A 24,375-nucleotide genomic window follows, 5' to 3' on the forward strand; every position below is an offset into this window, starting at 1 on the left:
AACTGATTTCAAAAAGCTCCACTACCCTTTAACTGATCTACCCCGCTGCTAAAACGTCACCACTACTCACCTAACTGCATGCCTTCTAAAACCAGATTGAATCAAATTGCTTGGAGGAAAGCAGGTCAAAGGTGAATCTGTTTAGTTTATATATAACAAGTTGTTTGCTTCATTGAATGTGTAATACAATGCATTATCTGTACAGAACGTGATATATTGAATATAATAGAATACCTTAAAAAAGATTAAGGTTGTAGAGTAATAAATATATTTAGAAGTCAGGAAGCACTTCAGTGTCAGGTATAATAATGTCATAATGTCATCTGGAGTGTTTACTCTACTGCATATATTAATATAGATATGTAAGCATATAAAATAAGCATTATTTTTTGAAATACCATTTAATATACTGTCTACCATTTAATACACTGGAATTTGGGTCACTAGAATAATATTTTAATATACCATGAGGGATTATTGTAACTCTGTTTTAACTATGCACTATTGTTAGATCTAATCCCTTGCTGTGACAACCTGTTTGGACCATACTGTAACCTGTAGAGAAACTTTCATTTGTTTGTTGTTTCCCATGATGTAAGCAGATAGGAAGGAAAATTAGAATGGACAGTGATATGCTAGCCACATTATTTTTATACTTGCCAGATAGAATGTTTATGGGGAAAATTAGGGGTTTAATTCTGGGAAAATAATGTAAAAGGAAATAAAACATATTGGGAATCTAAAACATATTTATCCATCATAATTTTATTTTTATCCATCCTCTTTAACACATCATAAGTATGAGTTCTTCATGAAAACATAATTTTATTTGCCTTCTCAAAGGCTTATTGCTACTGTTTCCCTTGCACTTGCTCTGGTTTTCTCATTGACCTGCTGGGAGCTATATCAGGTAAATAATTTGGCTGAAAATTAACCCTGCTGCCCACTTCCCTAAAGGATCAGTTTTTAGCAGCAGCAGGATATATTTTACACTGAACTGTGTCTGTGGAACCCAGAGGCTCATAGCTGAATGCTCGCAATCACAGTTTAGCTAACACATTTGGAGTGAACATGTTCCTCTTTTTGCACTACACCATTAAACTCAAATTAAGAAAATCATCCTCACTTTATCAAGTAAATGTAGTATGTGGGAGAAACAACACTGGATTATAAAAAGAAAAACGATTAGGTATTACAGCTGACTGCCTAAATAGATTGCATAAAATAATGTCCTGTTCTTTAATTAGCACCAACACACCAACACCCTGCAACTTAGTCCTTACTTATAGCTTTTGCTCTTGGTTGACCTGGGTAAATATATTATGCCACTGTTTGCATCTCCCTCCTCTGTATTAGAAAAGAAAATAAAAATAAAGGAAAAGAAAAATCCTATTTTATAGTAGAAGATGCTCTATATGCAATGTGTAGGCAGAGAGGAACAGTAAAAAGTCAACCAAGCAGTTAAAGTTTTTAGCATCAGCTACCTTTAGTTCATAGAGGGGGGTGGCACAAATAAGGCCTTTGCACAGCTGCTTCTCGATATTGCAGGGGAGAGTGTGCAGCATCCCAATGAACTCAGGAGCAGAGATTAGTTTCTTTAAAGTACCAGTCATCAGAATCACACTCACTCAAGAAGGGAGGTAGAATACAACTGCAAAATATCTCCCTAGATTTTCTTTCCCCTTGAATAAAGCACAGCTGTGACCTGTGTTAAGGGTGCTCAGTTCCTAGTCGTTGATCACTCCATCATAGCTGTAATTCTCAGTTCTGAGTTCTGTAATTCTCAGGTACAGGAGTTTTACTTGGAACATCTTGTTGCTCAGTTTATGTTAAAGATTTAAAAAAAAAAATTACACGGTGGATTGCTCACAGAAACTGAAGTCAGTGCCATCCCTCATGGAAGGACCATTGTTTGTAATTCAGTTCTCTTAATCTCCAAAGCAGGCTGGCTGCATCCAAACCATCTGTTTCAAATGGTCCCTGACCCATAGATTTTTTGGGAGAGTATTAGTTGGCCTAGACAAAATACATGACAGAGACTGCTCTAAAAATTAAACAGTGCAATGATCAAGTCCCAGGCCTGGAAATATCCTCTAGCATCACTTACTTTCCTTACATAGGTACAGCACATAATTTTAACTACCTCTTTGGAGAAACCTTGCAGAACTGAGGCTCTGTGGTAGTCAGAAACCCAGAGCATGAGCCTGTCTACAACAGCAATTTAGCTCCTGGTTAACATCAGAAAGTCTGGACACCCTTGAACATTTGCAGATCCAGGATATCCAGAGTTTGCAAACTCCAGGACTTAGATTTGCTGTACATCTACAGTAAAACTGAAAACTGTTTGACTTATAAAAATCAACCGTGTGCATGGCAACCTACGTAATGAAACCTGTCAAAAATACATTCAGAAATACAAGACAGTTACAGTGAACTGCAACATGATGTCCTGGTTTAGGGCAAATTTGGGAGAAAACTTCCAGTGGGGCTCCCCCCGGGAAGCAAACCCACGTGGCCCTTTTCTCCCACCCCACAACCGGTTCGGGAAGAGATTGCTCTGAGAGAAGTGGAAAAAACCTGTTTATGTCACAGGCACAGCACTACCCAGCACAAGAATGAACGATGTCAAATTACAAAACCTCTCGCCCTTCAGAAGAGATGACAAACTTCAGAGAGTCTCTTTCCTGGGGGTGTTGGCTCTGTTATCAGTCCCTCTGGCGCTGGAAAATGCCGCTGCCCAGGCTGGGCTCCCGGTAGTCCACGGGTGCAAGCTCCCGGTGCTCCCCCGAGTCCCCAGTCCAGAGCAGGTTCGATTCGTTTCAGAAAAAGGGAAAGAAAACAGTCCAGGAAGACCTCTCTGCTCCGGCTAGTTGGAAAGCCAAGGTGATCTGTGTCTTGTTGTCTGTCTGTGCTGTAGTCAAAACTCCCAATGCGGGGGGAGCAAGTACAGTCTGATAACAGACTTGGTGCTTCTTTTCCACTCACTTTTACTCTCAGATGGAATTTTAAGAATACAAAACCTGTGTCTGGGTTAGGTGGATGAATGGGGATACAATTTAACATCATAATCAACCCAGAACACATGAACACATATGACATAAAGCTACCCCGAGCTTTGACAACACTTTGGGTACTGACTGCTGGAACATGTGAGACTGTACAAGAAGGCAGATTATTTAAGACTCTTTACACATTTATATTTCCCATTTTCCATTTCCATATTCCTATTCAGACATTGTTCAGAAATAGGCTTCTGGTTTTATCTTCTTTCATTTGGGCTTTGTACTGCCACTTACAGAAGTAGACATGTCAAGATTTATTTTTTGCCTTATTTACGGTCTAATTTTAGATCTGCTCTAACAAAGGAATGCAACAAGCAGTAAGGAATGGATGGAACTGATGAAAGACAAAAGATACTGAGCAAACGCAGCTGTTCAATTAAAAATGTACACATCTGGATATCTCCATTTAACATTAAAAATAAAATACCAATTGTATTGGTATTGTATTTAGAAACAAACAACAATGATAAAAATCAAAATAATTTCTCAGCACCTCATTCTCATTTAGCACATTGTAGAAGACACAAAACATGCACATAATTTTATGCAAAAATTTTATGCAAAAATTTAATTATCTTCTGAACTTTTTCAGAATTTCAGATCATCAGATGGTGATGAATGATCATTAGAGTACTTTCTTTCAAATTATTTTCATTAAAAAAATTAATCTGAAAAAGTCCTGTGAATTTATACCAAATATATGTCAGGATTTCAAATAGTTAACCAAGTTACAAAAAATTAGACTATTGAATGACACATGACAAACTAGCCAATTTGAAAAACAGGAATCTGAGCAATAATTTGACATATTTTTTGCATGTCTCTCATTTTCCTAGTGAAGAAATACATTATTTTTATTTCCTCTCTTTACCTTCTCATCTTTTCAAATGAACAGAGATCTCTTAAAGTTTTTTTGAAGGCTTCCCTACATCCTTCCTGTTCACTGAGGAAAGGATGACAACTGAACTGTCAGAAAAATATGTATTTAATAGCTGTAGTATAACTTTCCATTATAGACCCCTATTGTCAGGTGCTTCAAAGTGTGTCAGACTTTCAGATCTAAACCTCTTTGCTCTGAAAAGAGGTTTAAATAAACTACATTGGTTTTCCTATTTTAAAAAATCTGTATATTCACTTTGATGAGATTTACTTTATGAACAAAAATATTAGAAATGACATCACGTTCAGGTTAAGGAGCAATGTTTTCTGTCCTAATAAGAAGTACCTATCCATGTCTGGCCTATGTTGTCCTCAAGTTCCATTTTTTTTAGAATTAAGAGAGTCTGACATTAATATCAAGGTTGCTGTCCTTATGAATAATGTCTCCAAAGCTAGAACTGCAGTGGTAGGCAGAAAAGGAAGAAATAACAAGATAGGAAACAGTGTATGGTGAACCAAGGTAATGATATAGCTAACAAACACAGGACAAGTTAGCAAGAGGAAAAAAACAGAACAGTGACTGACCTTAATGCACATGTAAGAGGGACACAGAATTCTTAAAAATCTAAAATACAAAGCTTTATCTAGAAGTCTCAATATCTGGAAAGTAATATTTTGTTAGGAAGTGTATTCTGCTTGACAGAGTATATGGAATAATCATGAAAAGGTAATCAGTCATACTATACAATATCTTAAATGCAGCAACAGAAGCTGTCCCCTGAACACCCAGCAAACCTTTAAACATGGGTATAAGGAACACCCTTAGTGGTTCAAGCCTTTTAAATGTCTGAAATTAGTGTTACTAGCAAAACTATTTTTCTAGGCTATACTCATCCATAGCTAGAGGAATAGGAATGTAGAAAAACTGTTGTAAGCATCTATATTAAGATAAGAAGCGTTACACTTTGAAAACGTACCTCCTATGGAGTGTGGGGGAGATGGAAATCTACATACAAATGTTTATCCGTTTATCTGCTCTGCTGTGATTTTATAGGTTTTTTTTAATTTCAAAATCTGTCTCACTCAGAGATTACACACATCTCTGGCCCCAAACTATGGCCATCCAAGCTTGCCATTTACAAGCCCTTTATTTTTACTTCTTGGGTAGTCCAGATTGATATTCACCAGTGATCATATAGTGGTTTGAACAGCCCCACCTTCCCTGGTTGCAAGCCCTGGGATCACCTGGGCACCTGTCACCCAGAGATTTATGGTTACTGGCATTCTGACATCTACATGCATGCATATGCACCCAAAAGCACACATGCACACACAGAACATACAGCTGTTTTAAAAGGAAAATAGATAGTAATGCAATTCAGTAAGAAAGGAGAACAGTCTCTGATAACCAGGCACAAGGAATTACCAGAGAAGCATAATGATCATCAGCCTTTTAACATGCAGCTGTCCCTTTTATTCCCTTGCCTGTCTGTTCCAACTGTAGTTTTCCCCCAAAAACTACCTTGATCCTTTCCTTTACCTGCCCTATAGATACCATAATAAAACTTGTTCAATCCAAAGATGATATTCCCCTTGTCCCATGAATTCAGTATGCTGGGCAGTAGCCCTCTTTAGTCTGAAAGGTGATCCAGACAAGTGCTTCATGACTAATTGTGTTTCATACCCAGAACATGAGGGTGATGGCCTTCCTGTGACAACCATGGGAGCAGTGGGGAGCATGGCTGCTCACTTCTGTGATTAGTTTATTCTGATTCCTCTGACAGTTCAGGAGCAGAGGCAAGCCTTTTATCATATAATCTAATGATCTCCAGTACACAAAGAGATATTTCTAAATTAATAGGTCTATGTAGGTGCCCACAATACTTATATAGCAAATATCTTGTTCTGATCTGAGTGCCATCCTAAACATGGGAAAGTAAGCAAAGTTTTCCTGCCACCTGTTTCTGGAACTTCAGTCTGTAAATCTTATCTAATTCAGGTGGAAAATTGCTTATAGAATTCCTGCACATACAAATTTGTTTTGAAATACTTAGCAGAATATGTTCTGGTGTTGGCATCCACAATGTGCACAATTATATGCGACATTGTATGAAGAGCAAAAGCTGCTCTTGCACGTTTCAATAAATTCCTTTGAAAAATGCATCATACAGTTAATACATGTTATTCAGAAACTGTCTCTGATGACTTTTCATTCTATTTTTTCTATACCATCATACTCAAAGGGTTTGCTAAATCATATTCCACAAAAAGGTTATATTTTCAATGTTCAGCGTACAATTACAGATGAATGCAGCCTGCCTCTTTATACATCCACAAGTATATTTACTTCTGTGATGCTATTTAGAAAAAAAATTATTATTTGAATGAGGTTCATCCATGCTGACCATAGTTAAAGGCCAGTAATTGCACTAAAAAAGCAATTTAGTAGTGATTATTGCTTTATTTAAATATTTTCTTTAAAACCCCATTATAATCCAAGAAATCTGGACACAGAAATTGATTATTGCTTTTCCTTCAATTTTAGACAGGTAAAAACATTTCCGGTGACTGAATCTATTTGAGTGCACCTCTTTTTATTTCTGAAAATGAACTGAAATTTAATACAGAAATTCTGACAGATCTGAGCTACAGTAGCTTAATAAGAGTTTGTAATAAAATCAGGTCACGTAGATTAGAGAGGCATATGTTCAACTTGTCTCTCTCTTTTCTTATTTTTCATGTTTTCCCTCATCATGTATGGAAAATGTTAAAAAGGGAATGTATGCTCATCAAATACCTTCGATGAGATCATATTTGATAAGGTGGTCATGCAGCTCTGGGACAATAATTTGAATACCTAATTTTATGTTGTACATAGCTACAACAACATCCAATATTCACAGCCTTCATTTTTGTACAGCTATTGCATGTGTGACACCCTACTGTCTGTGATATGAAATTAGAATAAAAACGATGTACTACACAAGAGTTAATTTTAGAACAGTAGAAGCTCCAGGCAGAGAAAATGTTATCATCAAGGACAAAAGTGATAGCAGATTCAAAGTGCAGAATGATCAATACTCAAACAAAGAAATAAAAGGCAAGCTCTATATGGATTACCTTTCCTGTAACAAATGTAAGGAAAAAATTCCAGAATGACTGAAGGCATGATTTTCTGTATCAGGGCTCTCTCTGTGTCTATAATATGTAAAGGAAAATGGCTTTCAAAAGCACGCTGCCGAAGAATAATGTGTTATTCTATTTAGGAATTAATATATAATATTTATTTTTTTACTGCCATGAAAATAATAAAAGAAGAGGCAAATGAGAAAATATGTAATAAAATATTTGCAAGATGATCAGAACACCAATCATGGGATTTTCAGTTCCTGAAAAAATTGAATGAATAACAGCTGTGCTACCTCTAGGCATGGATGTATAGTTCAAGCACTAGAAAAACTTTTTTATTTTCTTTAAGCAACTAGAGGAATAGATTTACCTTCTTTCCAAGCAGTAAACAGCCACTTTATATGACAGCATCATTCAGTGATGAAAATGCCATTAGTCTAAAAGCTGTAAATGGAAGTTATGCAATATAGGCTTTAAATTAGAGTGTTAAAACAGTGAAATACTAAGTAAATTAAACAGGTTGAAAATGCTATACTACTTGGTCTGACTAACTTTCTAATTCAGAAAGACAGCAACAATTTCTAGTATGTGTTTTGGAAGAAAAAAATGTTTCTAATACCCCAGTGCTGTCAATCCTTCAGCAAAGAGGAGAGACTTAACTGCCACAAAAGCACACAGTTCAGGAAACTTTATGTCTGAGTTTCTGACTTGGAGCTCTGCTGTTTGTAGCTCAGTTCAGTTGTGTAATCATGGGTCTTTAATGTCCCTTCACACATTCCAGAATGACCTGTTTGGCCTTCTGCTGTTGATCATCTAAGATCTATGTTGTTGTAAGAGAAAAATAAAGCTGATGTGGTTACAAAGAAAATCCAAGTTGTAGTACCTTGCAGTACTTTCACCATCAGTTCTCTGATAGCACAGCCTGAAAAAAACAAATTAATCTTCTGTGATTCATGAATATTATTCATACAGGAAGGCAGTGATTTTACATGCCATTAAAAAGTTCTTCAATATTCATGGGGGAAAAGCAGAACATAATAGCTAGGTATTCTCAATACTGTTCACACTGATAACATGCTCTCTCTTTAACAGCATATATGCATATTGTGTTGCACATTAATAATTCCCAGATTTTTTACTGTAGTCAAGGCTTCACTTCAAAGAGAAAGCATGAAAGAATGCATTCATGATAAAGAATAAAATTTTAATGAATAAAATGTAACATAGGGTCACTTAAAAAACCCAAAAAAAACCCTCATACATTGTAGCACTATTTGCATTATTTTATATATTTAGGTAAATAAATATTTATAATTTTGTGCATTTATATAGTATTAGATATGTAATAAACTTCAAGAAAAAACAAATGCATGGTAGACATTTTTTGTATTTTATAAATGTCTTTACAACAGAATAAAGGGAGCAATTAAGAAAAGAAAACACTGAATCTGCATTATTATTTGTTATGTAATTGGTAAAAGGAAAATTTCTCGGAGTAGTGAAGAATTGTAGCATACTAACTTGAAAAACCCTTTGAGTACTAGAGTTTTAGTAAGGAGTTATTAATCAGTTATACTCACAGCCATCTGAAATCTTAAAAGCTGTTGTAAGAGTACAAATTTGGAAAACTACAGCTTGATTAACACAATTTTTTTTTGTGAATTTCTTTGGTTTATCATTTTAAAGTAATGGTCATCTTATTAATTTGCCAGATCTCAGTGCTAATCAAGCTGCGGAATGCGATGAAGATGTGCAGTAAATATTTTTTGTAAGATTTTTTTAGAGATCCTTTTTGAGGAGTCCATATCAGAAGCAAACATTTAATGTGTTGGATCATCCTGAAAGAGAAAAAAGGCTAATGAAATGGGCTATATATTGGCTGAAGCACAGAGAAGGTACAGTAAGAACTAAATCTGTTCAGTACACCATAAAAAGTATCACACAAGAAAGTCAACATCTGCTTTACTAAACAAAACATGTTAGAATTAGAATGTTTATCTCTGCATTGTGTAATTGTTAGAAAACAAAATCCTTAGGGTTATATAAAATATATACTAAAGTTTATACTAAATAGCTGAGATACACCTGCTCCAGTCTTCCTGGCTTTGTTTTATTTTGCTTGATCTTGCTATACTGGACCCTGCACAATTCAAACCTACTATAGTACAATTAGCTTCTTTTTTACTTTCTTTTCTATAAGCATGGCATGGCTACTGGTCTTTCCACTCCAACAGAACTGGAGAAGAACTGGAAACCCTGGATATGTCCCTCTATTCTTCCTAACCCCAGCTGCAATATTTCTTCTTTTCCCTGGCAAAATGTTGTAACAAAACAGAGCACTGGGAAATCAGTGTGAAATCAATAGATTTTAGGAGAGAAATTAATCTGTAATAGCATAGTGTTTCTCATACCAAAATAATTCCCTTTGGGGAGATTTTCATGTTTCTGTGTAATAGTCCACAGCAAGAGAGTAACAACCCTCAGGGGAAGATCCAAGCTCCTACTCTTGATAAAAGATCAAATTATCTTGCAGAAAAAGGGAAAGAAAGTAAGAGAGTATTAGTAAAAAACAAAAACAAAACAAAACAAACAAAAAAATATATATAGAGAGAAAGACATCTTTCCACTCTCACACTATCCTGAATCCTTCTAATTCTTTGTCCTACTGCTTTGTAGCATTTTGAAACTAGACGGTATTAAGACATCAAAGGTTGACCAATATTTGAAAGACTTAAAGGATCTCCACTGCAGTAGCTCACAAATTAGGAAGTAGGAATTTCTGTAGTTAGGAAAAATAAGTGAGACATTTAAAAGAACAAGTGAGACATAAGTATTTAGCTACATGATTCAAATAACAACAGATTATGTAATTGATTTTATTACTGTCACAGAAAATAATTATATAACATAATACATCTATTGTGAATAAAATTGAATATGACAGATACAGATTTAATTTTATTTTCTAGATTTTTATATTCTTAAATCAAAGAAGAATATCTAAGACAATACGTCTGAACAATCAATACTGCTTACCTTTGAAGTGTAAGCAATACATGTGTAAAGAAAACAATAGTTTTGTAATTGGTAATACCTCACATTCAACAAAAAACATATATTAGTAAGTTTTCTTTGGCCTAGTCTCTTCTTCCAACAGAATTGTTAGAAATCTTAATTTCAGACTCTGATGTTAAATGATGTGGAAATATTATGCCTATTGACAATTATAAAAGTAGGAATGATCCCTGGAATTCTGACAGTTCTAAAATTAATTACTTTTTGGACAAAATTGTAAGAAAGATTGTAACAGCTGATGATGAAAGCTCACAACTAGAACTGCAAGACTGAACATTGCATCTCTAGATTAAATTGGAAAGAGAAAAAATGAAATTGAATCTTACGAATTAAGAAATTCTATTTCATTTGGAAAGAGAGTCATACTTTAACACGCAAATGTTTGCCTTTGTACTTTCACATTGAGGTTGTAGGATTTTTTGAATCTAAAAATTGTGATTGAAATTTTTTTTCTTCATTCTGAATCATGAAGATTTAATACTATGTGATTGTCCTTCTAAGGAGGACATGTATAATTAAAAAAAACCCAAACATACAAAACAGAAAATGTGTACATGAACTTAGAAAGAAAAAGAGTATTTGATGTCTGCATGTGTTCAGTTGGGATAAAGCAGTGCCATAATCTGCTGAGGCAATAGCTGCTGAATTATCTACTGCTTAATTATTTGTGTACTACAGGGATATTTTAGTACAAAGATCAGATATTTCAAGTAAATCTTGCCTTGTTTATTTCATAGACCACCATGAAACAACTCACAGCATTCTCTTTGGTTCTTGTAGTGTAATGTCTGTAGAAAAAAACAAATGATCAGTAAAAAACTGATCAAATAGGAAAATTATGGGAAATAAAATAGTATTGCTAAGGAAAAAAATCTGATAAAGTATTTGGATATGATCATGATTACATAACAAGTTGTAGAACCAGTTAATGGAGGTGGATTTTCAAGAGAAATGCCCTGGAGGTCCTAGATTTTATATGACAGTTTTTTCCTAGTGAACAACTAAAGATCAGAAAGAAACAGTAATACATTGATTTGCCTGTCTGTAGTGAATAGAGCCATAAACTGGGATGAGATCTGACCTTGAAATTAGAACAGTGAATTTTAGACACTGAAACAAAGGAACACGGGGTCAGGATTAAAATAAAAATAAAAATTGATTTTATATTCTTCCCTCATAGTTACTATTAAAAAGGTGTTTCATAGTGAAATTGAAAACATGTTCTTCAGGGCTTGGTATTGGGGCCAATGTTTTTCAACGTCTTTGCTGGTAACATGTATGGAGGGATCTGGTACATCCATTGCAAACTTGTGGACAGCACAAAGCTGTGGGGTTTAATCAACAAGCTGGAGGGAAGGGATGCCACCCAGAGGAACCTCGACATGTTTGATAGGTGGGCTTGTGTAAATCTCATGAAGTTCACTGAGGCCAAACACAAGGTCCTGTACCTGAGTCAGGACAATCCCAAGGAGGGTGGAAGGAGAATAGATTGAAAGCAGCCTTTTGGAGAAGGACTTGAGGGCTTTGGTTAATGAGAAGCCAAACATGACCCTGCGCTGTGAAATTACAATCCACAAAGCCAATTCTATCCTAGACTGGATCAAAATCAATGTGGCCTGCAGGTTGAGGGAAAGTGGTTCTTGTCTTCTACTCTGCTCTTGTGAGATCCCACCTGCGTCCAGTTCCAGGGCCCTCAACATATGAAGGTCATGGAACTGCTGAAGTGTGCAGGTGGGCCACAAAGGTTTCAGAGGGCTGGAGCACCTCACCTCTGAAGACAGGCTGAGAGATTTGGGGTTGTTCAGTGTGGAGAAGAGAAGGGTCTGGGACAATCTTATAGCAGCCTTTCAGTACCTAAACGGGGCTCCCAATGGAGCTGGAGAAGGATGTTCTACAACATGTAGCGATCAAACAAGTAGGAGTGTCTTTAAACTAAAAGAGGGTATGTTTAAATTGAATTTTAGAAAGATGTTCTTTACTGTGAGGCCGGTGACACACTGGAAAAAGTTGCCCAGAGACATTGTAGATGTTCCTTTTGTAGAAGTGCTTACCTAGAAGGACAGGTTCCATGAGGCTTTGAGCAGCTTGGTCTAGTAAAATGTGTCCCCCACCCAAGGCAGGAGGGTTGGAACTAGATGACCGTTGAAGTTGCTTCAAATCCAAACCATTCCATGATTCCATGAAATTAAGTAAAATCAATGGGTGACAAAAACATAAAATCTAAGTTTTGTGATAAGAAATTTAATAAATTTTACTCATTTTAGCTTCATAATATTAAACATTCAGGATAATATTCCTCAAATTTGAAAATAAATTCAATCAGGATTAATCAATTTTAATTTCTTTCACTCTGGTAATTATAACTACCATTACTTCATTTATTCTGTATCCTAGACTTTCTCCTTGAATTGATACAGTACCCTTCATTTACTGGAGTAATTTGCAAGGCTGAGCAGTTTCTCTTAATAATATGTTGTATATAAGATTTTGAAAATCCTGGAATAAGGTTATTCTGTTGGGGTTTTTTTTATCTGGGATTGTGTTGGGGGTTTTTGTCGGGTTTTTTTTGTCGTTGGTTTGGTTTGGTTTGGTTTGGTTTGGTTTTGAATGTATTTTGTGGTTTATTTACAACAGTTTCATACAGGTGTCACTATGAGGCTCAATTATCAATGATTCTCTCCTCCCCTTTGAAGATGTCCTTGTGGAAATTTAAAAGCAGCAATTCAGTAATAACCCATAGGAGCTCTCACAGCACACTTGTCTTTGAAGTATGCTTTTTCCTTTAATTTAGTCAGCATTTACAAAGTCATAAAAATTTCTTTCCATTTTATATACTGGGATACATATTTACACCATATAATGCAGTTAGCTGCTATATTAGGATTTTTCTCTACCTTTCATTTAGGCCTTTGATTCTGAAAATATAACACTGTCATCTGTAAAAAATACTGGACTGAGCCATGAAGTTGGCAGCTGAATTATTTTCAGGAAAAAGAGAAAGAAACTTTTGGCCTTGACCACATAAGGAGTTTCTAAATTAAACAGAGCCAGGGTCCCAAAAAGAAAACAATAGGACATGGGGCGTGTCTGTATGTTTGAAATCTGTCCTGTAGTGTATCTTCATCACCCAAGACTTTCTTAAGCCTACTAGCAATTAAATAATACCTGTCATCACAAGTCAGTTCATAAATCAATTTTGTGACATATTTCAATTGCCAAATGTAAGTCTCTAAGGCATCAAGCACCCATATAGTGCTAATAGGTGGCTGCTGTATCATTCTCTCACAGTAATTTTGGATATGAAATAATCTTGATATTATGTTACCAAAATGTGTCCCTTTAGTCAGGAATTTGAAATATGAAAACATTTGTCCACTATCCCGTTTTGGTGTTTTTGTTTTGTTTTGGTTTTTGGTTTTTTTTGTTTGTTTGTTTGTTTGTTTTAAAAGACCAAATATACAATAGAATAAAACCATCACATCAGTTCTATGTGTTCTAAGCATGTATGTAACATGTACTAACGATGCTTTTAAGGAGCTCTTAAAGAGCTTACTTGTATCAAAGCTTACTTTGTATCAAAGCTAATGGTGCTATGATTTTTATGTTGTGTTTTGTATTCTTGCATCTATAACCTTTTTATCATGAGTTACTTGGGTGCTTCCACCAGAAATAATTACTTTATTAACATTCTTCCATGTAAAATTTTTTCATGCTATTCACTGCTGAATTTCCACCAAATTGCATACAAAATTAGACTTGCTATTCAGTCTTTCTGTTTAATATGTAGAACATAAGGAGATCCTGTTTTACAAATAGAAAAGACACATTAAAATTAAAATTGTATGGGTTTTGATAATTTTTGAACACTTAGAAAAATGATTGAGAGAGATCCTATTGCAGATACATATACATGTTAATTCTTAGTTTAAGAGGTGAATCAGCATATAATGCAGAGTATAATTCAAGTATTTTTGCCTTTACTAAACAAGACACATGTAATCCAGATGAAATTAACTCAGAACAATTTCTAGGACAGAAACAGCTCCTCCTCTCTCCTCAAGACAAAGTGCTAAAATCTGTTTGAAGTTATTGCTGCATGGAATCTTACCTACACAGCAAATATGGTGAATCATATCAAAATTATTATAGTATTAAATACATAATAATAATAATAAAAAAAGCTCCTGGAAATGAAGACACGTCAATAATTTCAGAGAATATTAAGACAATTTGTTTTCTTCCTACTTGACACAGGGTTTTTTAAAACATTTTATAACTTTCTCATTTTTCAGGCCTTGAACACAAAGGAGAGAAATAAGTTCTTAATGATTCTGTATAAGCTTATCTATAAAAATAGCTTGGTACAGTTTCAGTAAAGTAATGGGACTTGGTTCTTTTTTTTTCCCCAGACATGTATCCCCATAAAAAAAAATTATGAAGAAGATTAAGGCAAACAGTTAGTTTACATTGAAAGAAACCCCCAAGAAACAGAAGGGGGAAAAAAGATAGAGAGGGGAAGACAGGGGGAAGGGAAGAAATGCTATTTGTAATTTGAGAGAAAATATTTTTTTTACAAATTTTAGCATGATAAATTCCTTCAAGCTTCAGTGCAATGCAACTGTGTGATGTAATGCTTATGGTTACAGTAATTTTGGAATATAAATATGCAGACAGAAATAACAATTGTTTATTTTGTATAGAATGACTTGTCTACCACTCTAAAGTAAAAATTGGAGCATAGAAGATGATATCAGGGGCCTTAAAAGTCCAGGTGCATGATCATACCAGAGGCCTCAGGGCTATCACTGTCAATTCCAGTTTTCAGGCAGATGCAAAGTGAGGAGCTAGAGCCAATTTTGGTGTAGCAGGATGAACAAGGTAAGGACCAAAAAAAACCTGAAGGCACAAATCCTGCTGCCACAGAATATAATTGTTTTAATATTACTGCTTTGGGGAATCTATTACAGATATTAGGAAATTATATAGTTAAATTTCTGTACATGAATATTTGGTTTCAATTTATGTAGTGAAAAACTTAGTTGCAGTAACCGTGGATATATAATGTACATCTGCCTCAATAAATATGTGTGTGCCTCTGTATAAGTGTGCACATATGTGTGTGCAAAAAGCACATTGGAAATAAGTGTGGGTCAACCAATAACTCTTGATTAACATTATGAACTAGAATAGGATTTCTCTTCTGTTTCTCCCCTCCCCAGGCTTGATTTGAGATTGCATAATTTGCATTTTAACTTGGATACAACAAATTGTTAAGAAAACTACATGTAGTAGTATCATATCATCCAAACTATCCAAATAATTTTATTTTCCCAAGATTTTTTTTTGTCTATTATACAAACAAGTATGAGTACTGCTGGTGTGATAATATCAGTAAGTTTAATTTTTTTTTTTTTTTTTGTGTGTGTGTGTGTCTAACTCAAAGTTTGGTGATATTGATGTGAAGAAAAATATTTACCAGTGTTGCTTATTTCCTTTACCTACTGTCAGCAGATGGAAGAGGCCATGCACACACAATCAACAGAAATTGCAAGAACAGAAGAGAAGCCAATGGTTTTGGAATGGCACTCATGGGGACACTAAACACAAGCCTGGTATTACAAGAGCTCTGTTTTCAGAACAGCAGCTTGTGCTTGCATTTTTATTTTTTTTTCTTCCTGGCAACAGTGTTAAAATATTAGCTTTGAAAAAAATCCAAGAATGTTTTGGAACAGTAAAAAACACACTCACAGAGAAATTCTCTCTCCTACTAAATTCAAACTTAAAAAGACTAAAGAGATCATTTACCTATTTTACTTAATGATTCTTCCATTATTTTTTTCTCCAAGCTACAGCTCTACAGATAGGAAAAATAAGGGAAAATTAAAAAAATTATAATAACATAAATAATTACTATTAATAATAATGCATTAAATAAATATACAATGGAGAGAAAGAGAAATTATGTTAGTTTTGATCAGTAGTACAGATAGTTTACATACCCCTTTCTCAGAGAAGAAATATCTGCTAGAGAGGTAAATACATGCTTTTTTATTTTTTTTCTTGTTCAATCATATGTTTAAAAATAAGTGCATATGAGTACACATATATTAAGAGGCAATGAAACAGAAAACCAGACAAAAAGTTAACACATTTAAATGCATTTCAGACTATGTTCCCTATATAATTATCTGCTGGAAGGTGACATCCCATCTTTCCTTTTGTACAACACATAACACAATAATAGTTGTTTTTTTCCTAAATTATACTTTTGCAATTTAGATGACCACATCCATATTTTCCCAGTGGAGATAATGTCATTTGAAATGTGCCTTGTTCAGTCAGGATCTAACAATCGGAAATATGCATGTAAAAGCTGTTATACCCAAATAAACTGTAGGAATAGAGATGTCAGTTTCAAAGTTTACTGGACGAGATGGGGAGAAACACTAAGGATGAGTTTACTTCTGAGTCTGGAGATATACAGCTCTTTCTATCCAATAATCAATTATGGTATTAAAAGCACTCTCTCTGTCCTTGATAGAGATGTAAAACCTTATGTTTCCAAGCAGCAATGCTGTAAGAGATTGAGGATCTGATGGCACCTTTAGTTGGACCTAAATGCCTGTCTGTATTTCTGGATTGTCTGTGGACCAGACTTCCAAATTTATTTGTTCTCTGTTTCTGGCGTGTTATTTCTTTGCTGACAAAGAGAGAGAACTTAATAAATTAGGAGTAAACTCTTTCAATATTTCTGACAGTTTTATAACAACAGTATAGTCCAATGGTATTTTCAAGATTTTCTATATGTGCAGCAAGTTGTTTTCAAATAATCTGTTAGTAATATGATTACTAAGAGGAATCTTTGTACTTTGTGAAGCCTCCACATCCTTGGCAGTCAAAAGAAAATAAATGTTCTCTTTTGTGAGAGCTTTCAGTGTGATATGAATGTAGGCAGGAAAAAAAATAGCAGGTTACTTAGTTACCTCTGTTGCTACTTATGTCCAAAATATTTAATTATGTGGCAATTGAAAAGAAATACATCCTAAATCTTGGAAGACCTATCCCTCCCCTCCTTCCCTTAGCTTTTATATCTGAGCTGATGACATGTGGAAAATCCCTTTGGTTAATTTGGGTCAGCTGGCCTGGTTGTGTCCCCTCCCAGGACCCTGCCCACCCCCAGCCCCTTGGAGGGGAGCAATGTTGAGGAGCCAGAGCTGATGCTGTATCAGCCCTGCTCAGCAGTAGCCAAAGCACTGGGGTGTTACCAATGCAAAGCACAGCACTGTGAGGGCTGCTAACCCAAAATGAGCTCCATCCCAGCCAGACCCAGCACAAGTGGTTCCTTTGTTCACATGTACATATTTATTTGATTAAAGATTATCCAAAGGTTATATATAGTGATTCCTGTGTGTAGATGCAGTATATAAAGAGAGTTATCACTGGGAAATGTCTCCAAGCTGTTTAATAGTAACTGGCAAAGGTGGTCAAGAGTTCTGCTGATAGTGCTCAATTATATTTACTTGTCATTAGAGGCTGTGTGCACAGCTTCTCTTATACTTTTATCATCACTTGGAAACTACTAGAAGAATTATCCATCCAGAGAAAACCAATGTTTGTTTTTTTTCTCCAGATGTTTTAAAGGCAGCATGGCTTTGAGAGATATAAATATCTCCCTCTCTCTTTCTCTTTCTCTCTCTCTCTATATATATATTTGCAAACCAAAATTCTATTTTATGTTCCTCCATTTCTTCCATATTTGCCTACCTCAATATTTCTAACCCTGACCTAGCTAGAGGCAGCACATAAAAGTATAGTAAAAACCCAATGTTAATTCTGTAGAAAAGAGTTTACATCTCAGTCACCATCCCAAACCACTGCTATGATGTTAGAGGAACCTGTGGTCTTTGATATGTTATCATTTGCTGAGGTTTTCCTCTTGAGAAAAGCATCAAAAAAGATGTAGTAGTAAACAGAATGAGAGGCAGAGAGGCATAAAAAATAGTGTCTTACTTTTGGGAGTCTAGTTCTGGTTCTAGTGGAGTTAACAGAGAGCATTGGCACTTCTGATGAAAATATGAAGGAAGAAATGTTCAGATTTGATTTAATGATGATGAAGCTCAAATGGTATTTGAAATTTTTCAGTGGTAAAGTTTTGGAAATCTTTGTATGAAAAGTATTTATAGCAAAGCCTATAAAGGGTTAGGTACCATATGATGCTGCATTCTGACTGATGTAGAGAGTTTCATATTTTCAGGTCTTTCTTCAGCAGTATTTATACTATGCCCTAGATGTAATACTTCTGACTGCATACTTGATTCCACTAGACATGATTTCATAGTTGAATTCATTTCTTTTCTAGTATCAGAGTATCTTCTCTGATCAAGGTAGTATAAATGCTGTCTTCTTTGGTCTCTTCAAAGTATTTTTGCGACTATCTACATGGATATTTATTCACACTTTCCCTTTGATCCTACAAATCCTCTTAATGACTCCCTCTTCCTCCTTTTCTAGAACTTTTAACGGTATTATTTTACCCTATTGTAGCTCACTCCTGCTGTTCACTACAGGTTATCAAGTGCCAGCTCTAATCAACCAGACCAGACACTGATTCACAAGGCTCTTTTAAATTGATCCATAATGCATAGACCACCATATAGGCTGTCTGTAGCACCTTAAGGAGTCATTTCATAAAATTTTTCTGAATAATTTTTCCATCTAACATTCCTCCAAGGAACTTTGAATTAACCAGATTAAGGTAGGATTATGAGTATTTTGTTGACATACATGGAGGGAGGAAGAGTAGGATAAAACTACTTGTGAATTACTAAATTGCCAAAGCCTGGATCAAAGGCCTGAAAGACCCTTTAAAGGAATAAGGGAAACAATAAATATTTGTTTTATATGACTAGATTGCTTGTGTCTGTTTGCTATAATTTAATGAGATTGTTAAAACTGCAATGATAAATTAAAGTTCTGTCTACATGACATGACCTGTAATCCTTCCCACTATAGGATTTACACAATTTTCAGTTTAATATGTGTTCTATTCAGTACATTTTCACATTGCCATCCCCTAAATTTTAATGCCCTCTATGTTTGTGGCAAATATTGGTCTTTTTTTCCTTTGAAATGGATTATGATTTGAAATTTGTTAGACACATAGGTCTAGTGAGTTAACTGAGGGTAAAGGATTGTAGAATTAGCTGTAGTAGTTAAGTGATGGGGACCCGGTGTCTGCCCTTATTTGATGCTTTAATATTACAACATGAGACACTAAACATGAGGTAGCTATCTGATTTTGAAAAAATACTAGAAGACGATTAAAGACGATATTTTTCCAAAGCTAAAATTCAACATAATTTCCAGAAATGGTCCATTGAAAGTTTCTGCCCTACTTATGTGTAGCTTGGATGACTTTTTAAATGTACATTGCATCTAAACATTAAATATTTAATAAATTTGATTAAATTAATTTTATTAGATATTTAAAATATTCAAAACAATTTTTTTAAAGAATTTTCATATGATATAACAAGGGTTTGAAACGAAACAGGAATTCAGATTTAAATAAAATATATGCCGTAACATAATTTATAGAAATTGCAACACCTTCAAAAATGGCAGTGATCATTCAATATATTCTATTAGTAGAATATACTCTACAAGTAGTATATATAATAATACTATATTAGTAATTATGATCACTGAAGAACCTGTGCTCCTGATCATACCCAAATTTTTACTAGTTCCTAAACTTTGCGAGACTGTTGATACAACAGACCAAAATATTAGGTCAATAATTTTTTTTCCCTTATGGCTCATATGGGTAACTGAACTGTGTGTATATCATTCTCTTTCTTAATTTTTATTTGAAAGAATACACCTGGTAAAGAGAAATTATATGACCAATATTGAGAGAACAATGGTGAGAAAGAAAAAGTGGAAAAACATGTCAGAACACAAATTAACTTTCTGTTATTGAAAAGAGGTTGTTCTAATGCTCTGTAGTACATTAAGCTATTTTCTGTTCCATAGTCATGTGCTATCACCTGCAGTTATAATGCCTTTCTCTCTTAGCTGCAAAACCAGCAGAGGAAAAGCCATCTGAACACTGAGTCACAGAATGGGTCAGGATGGAAGAAACCCCAGAGGGTCATATGGCGCATCCTCCCTGCTCAAGGAGGGTCATCCTAGAGCACAGGATTTTGCCCAAATGATTCTTGAACATCTCCAATGAGGGAGACTTCAGAAGCCACAGTGCAGAGGAGGAAGGACTACTTCACATGGAATCAGTCCTCACAGCAAGCACAATGATAGAGAAGTAAGTCCTTTTGCTTCACAGAACAATCTTTTTTCTCAGGGGTGTTACCACCGTTATCCCTTTTGTATGTCCAACAACTGTTTCATTCACCCAATCACTAAAAATTATCAGAACCTCTCCAAGCTCTCACAGCACCCTCAGCTTTGTAAAATTATCACTGATTTAATTGATTTCCATGACTCAAGATTTCTTTTCTGCTCCTTGCTACTCTGACTTCATTTGTCCCTGTGGTATTCTGTCTCAGATATTACATTTTCTTTCTTATTTTCCAGAACAATTGAATAAACCTGTCAGGAGAATAGAAATAGAATAGTCTTCTCCATTTCCTGTGTTGTCTCACTTTCTTCTGCTCTTCCCTTTACATGAGGCAACAACATAACTGAGATACAGTTTGTCCTATTATTAAAATATAAAAAATAAAATCAAATTTGAAAAAATTAATTTGTTCTGAGTCATGTTCTTCTCCCTACCCACTAGAAACAAAGTCCACTAATGACTAATTTAGGCATAAATGCAATGAAGTGGTAAGGATTTCCTGATTCTAATTTTCATAGGTATGTCCTCTCTTCATTTCTTATAACCTTCCCGGACACTTCCTTTAGATCTTTCTTTCTCCCCAAATTATATATTAATAAATAAACACAATTTTGGTGTCTGAGTGTGACATAAAAAAATCCCTCTCTGTGTACCCATGGATAATCCTAGTGGAAAATCAACTTTCAGATTTGTGCAAGAAACAGTGTTCCTTACAGTGAAATTTCTTTAATTTTTTGATTTAATTGTTTGTTTGTTCTATAGAGTACATTTCCTTCCACAGACAAAAAAGCAAGAAGATGGAAGACCCAATATCTTGTAGACTAGAGTTCCAGATGATTATATCTTAATTGCTGAGATGCTAGCCTGACTACATGCACTTTGTCTAATTATTTGTGTTGGGAAATTTCCACTTTGTATAAGTAATCAAATGTTAAATGGACAAAGAACTGTACTTATGTTTTCAGCGGCTCAGAGTAAATATCACAACTACCAGAGTCTCTTCAAAAGTGGCAGCTTTCTATGAATAGTTGTCAACAAACCAATTGTCAACATTTGGTGTTGACACTGATAATTTTGAAGCAACATGAAACTTTATGGAAATCATCTTTATTCATTAGTCAAGAGATATATACTAGCTCATCAAATCTCTCCTTGTGAAAACATATATATCTACAAATAATTCTGAGAATAACTGGCTACTGGTAAGTCTGTATTTATTTTGTTCACTGTACCAGTCCACTCTACTTGCACCATACCTATGGAACCTGAACTAGAGGGAAGTGTAGTCACAACCAGTCTGAGCTCTGTTTCTGAGAAATGTTTCGCATGGAGTGTTTTGTGTCTGAAGGTAGCTAAGGAAACCTCTGATGTTTTTGCTTTTAGCATCACCAAAAAGGTAACAGTTTTTCACCATTAACAGTGGGGGCAAAAAAAGCCAAAACAAAATCAAAAGGCCAAAGTGATTACTTGTACAAAAGAGATTCTTTAACATTATCAAAACACCGGGTGTAACTTAGAAATTTAATTTTTATTTTTTTTTTTTTTTAAAAAGCAAATCAAGCATCCAAGAAGAGAAATTAGACACATGTGCAATAAAGCAGTTGTTAAAAGAGAAAATAATCAAGAAAATAAGGAAATAGCCAACATAAAAATAGATGGATTTAAATCACTGGAAAATATTTCTTACCTATGGTATTGCCTACATTCATAGTAAAGTCATTATTACTTGCTTAGAAGATCCCCTCACAGTACTATGGAATGGAAAGGACGAAAAAATATTGAGAAATACCAATTTCATGATATGAGATACCAAGAAATACAGCTGAGCTAAAAAATACCTTTTTTTCACTGAGTTTTATGAAGGAATTTTTAACTAAAACTTTTCACCCTGAAGAAAATGTGAAAACAATTAATGTATATTTATTTCTAAAAAAGTCTGAGATAAAACATAAGCAACATGTGCTTCAATGATGTCTATGAGAATTGAATATCTTACATGTATTTTCAGCATTGTCATAACCATTATTTCAAGAAATAATATTTTTATACTAAATAATGCTTTAAACTGTATGGAAAAGCTCAGTACTTTCTCAGTATTTTAGTAAGAGCACTCAGTGCCATGTAACACATGATGCAAATGTGAAAAAAACACATTATCTAAAGGATAATTTTACAGTCAGTAAACTGAAAAGTGATTTGGGGATAACCTTTCAAGTATGACTCAGGTGTCTATGTGCAAATGAACAAACATGGCTTCCACTGAAAATTTCATTAATTGACTATATCTTACCACCTGTAAATGGTGAAAGTGATACTTCTTTTTCCTGACATTAGATTGCACTGCTCTTTTGGTTACAAGCTTTTAAGGCTGGAAGAAATTTTCTACCAGAATGGTGTGTGTAACAAGTATCTAATGTTGGCAACAGTCCCTGGGTTTTGCTATAAATCCAATATGCTTTTTGGATTAAAGGGAATATGTGTAGAGCAATTTTAAGTGCATTTTGACAAAGAATTTAGAGCAAATCAAAATATTTCCGTTAACAATGAAGAAAAACAAATGACCGAGTCTGAGGGATGTGACTGTATTTGCGTACTTCACTCTTATATATGATGTAAGATCCTCCCCATCTACTCGACCCTTGTGAGACGCTACCTGAAGCACTGTGCACAGTTCTGGTGCTCCCACCACAGCAAGGATGTGGAACTATTGGACCAAGTCCAGAGGAGAGACATAAAGTTGATCAGAGGACCTGGTGTCGCTAGAGGACACAAAATATCGGGCACAGGTCCAAGCAAGAACACCACCAAGGTCAGTTTTTCATATGGCAAAATAGCCTTTATTGCAAGGTTTTTCTAAACTTATATAGTTTTTCCAGCCAGGTTACCCTGATTGGTGGAATGAACAACACCCAATTTGATTCCATTGGTGGGGACCAGAGAAAACACACCAAGGACATCTGTTTGTATTGTTATGAGAAAAATTATCTCTTTACAATAACAAATCTGGACAGAAAAACTGTCCCCAGGAACAGTTTCCTGGGAACAGAACAGCTCCTGACAGGCCTAAATTTCTCTCAGGCTCAGAAATCCTGTCCAAGGACTGAAATACCTCTCCTGAGACAGTTGGAACTGTCCAGCCAGGAGAAGGTTGTGTGGAGACCTCATGTCAACCTTCCAGTATCTGAAGGGGCCTGCAGAGAAGCCAGAGAGGAAGCTTCATCAGGAGCTATAGTGATAGAACAGAGAGTAATAGGGACAAATAGAAAGAGGGCAAGTTTAGGTTAGGTATTAGGAAGAAATTCTTTACACTGAGGGTGTTGAGACCCTGGAACAGGTTTCCTGGGGAGGTTGTGGATCCCCAAGCCTGGTGGTGTTCAAGGCCAGGTTGGATATAAGGCCTTGAGCAACCTGGTCTAGTGGGAGGTGTCCCTGCCCTTGACATGGGGACTTGGGATTAGCTGGTCTTTAAGGTCCATTCCAATCCCTTAATATTCTGTGTCCAAGGCAGATCGCTGCTCTAGAAACTTTACTTTCTTTCACTTCCATTAAAGCATGCTAACTGAACGATCTTGAAAATGTCTGAAGCATATAGGTCATTTGCAATCATAACTTTCATCACTAGGAGAGATACCTTGATTACAACAGGACTGGGAAAAATAAAGTCTTCCTGGGGAAAAATAGGAAAAAAACAAGAAGTAATAATTTTACTTTCAAATTCTCGTTTTTGAAAGGATAAAAAACTCTGCTGCATAAAAAAGTTGTCTGAACTGTCAACATTTTTGAAATCCCTTTTCTATTCTGTGTATGGCTGCTTCAGGACAGCAACTGAAAAGCAGCGATACTTATTGCAGTTTTTCATGATACTGATAGTAA

This window comes from Cyanistes caeruleus, chromosome 3, assembly GCF_971803275.1.
Source record: "Cyanistes caeruleus chromosome 3, bCyaCae1.hap1.1, whole genome shotgun sequence".
Lineage (NCBI taxonomy): Eukaryota > Metazoa > Chordata > Aves > Passeriformes > Paridae > Cyanistes > Cyanistes caeruleus.